Source organism: Grammomys surdaster, unplaced genomic scaffold (assembly GCF_004785775.1).
Source record: "Grammomys surdaster isolate TR1022 unplaced genomic scaffold, NIH_TR_1.0 313, whole genome shotgun sequence".
Taxonomy (NCBI): Eukaryota; Metazoa; Chordata; class Mammalia; order Rodentia; family Muridae; genus Grammomys; species Grammomys surdaster.
This window is the reverse complement of record NW_021604732.1, coordinates 5,857,894-5,859,044: the sequence shown is the minus strand read 5'-3', so window position 1 is coordinate 5,859,044 and position 1,151 is coordinate 5,857,894.

The window sequence follows — 1,151 nt, the reverse complement described above, 5'->3', positions numbered from 1 at the left end:
CTCCCCCTCCCCCTCCCCCTCCTCCTCCTCCTCCTCCTTTTCCTTCTCCTTTTATTGGAGATTTTCTTTATGTACATTTCAAATGTTATCCCCTTTTCTGGACCCCAAAACCTCCTATCCTATCTCCTCCCCCCACCCCGCATCTATCAGGGTGTTTCCCCACTCACCCATCTACCCACTTCGGCCCCCTACACTGGGGCATCAAGTCTTCACAGGACCAAGAGCCTCACCTCCTATTGATACCAAACAATCCTCTGCTACATATGTGGCTGGAGCCATGGGTCCCTCCATGTGTACTCTTTTGTTGGTAGCTTAGTCCCTGGGAGCTTGGCGGGGGGGGGGGGGGGTCTGGTTGGTTGATATTGTTGTTCTTCCTGTGGGGTTGCAAACCCTTTCAGCTCGTTCAGTCCTTTCTCTAATGTCTCCATTGGGGACCTCTTGCTGAGTCCTATGGTTGGCTTTGAGCATCCGCCTCTGTATTCGACAGGCTCTGGCAGAACCTATATCACGCTCCTGTCAGCATTCTTGGCATCCACAATAGGCTCTGGGTTTGGTAGATCAACAATAGACAAATGAGACCTCATAAAATTACAAAGCTTCTGTAAGGCAAAGGACACTGTCAATAGGACAAAATGGCAACCAACAGATTGGGAAAAGATCTTTACCAATCCTGCATCCAATAGAGGGCTAATATCCAATATATACAAAAAAAAAAAAAAAAAAAAAACTCAAGAAGTTAGACTCCAGAGAATCAAATAACCCTATTGAAAAATTGGGTACAGGGCTAAACAAAGATTTCTCAACTGAGGAATATCGGATGGCCAAGAAGCAGCTAAAGAAATGTTCAACATCCTTAGTCATCAGGGAAATGCAATTCAAAACAACTCTGAGATTTTACCTCACACTAGTCAGAATGGCAAAGATCAAAAACTCATGTGACAACAGATGCTGGCGGGGATTTGGAGAAAGAGGATTTTTGGTTGGACTGCAAGCTCGCACAACCACTCTGGAAATCTGTCTGGTGGTTACTCAGAAAATTTGACATAGTATTCCCTGAGTATGCCCTGAGTAGTATATACTACTCTTGGGCATATACCCAAAATATGCTCCAACACACACACACACACACACACACACACACACACACAAAC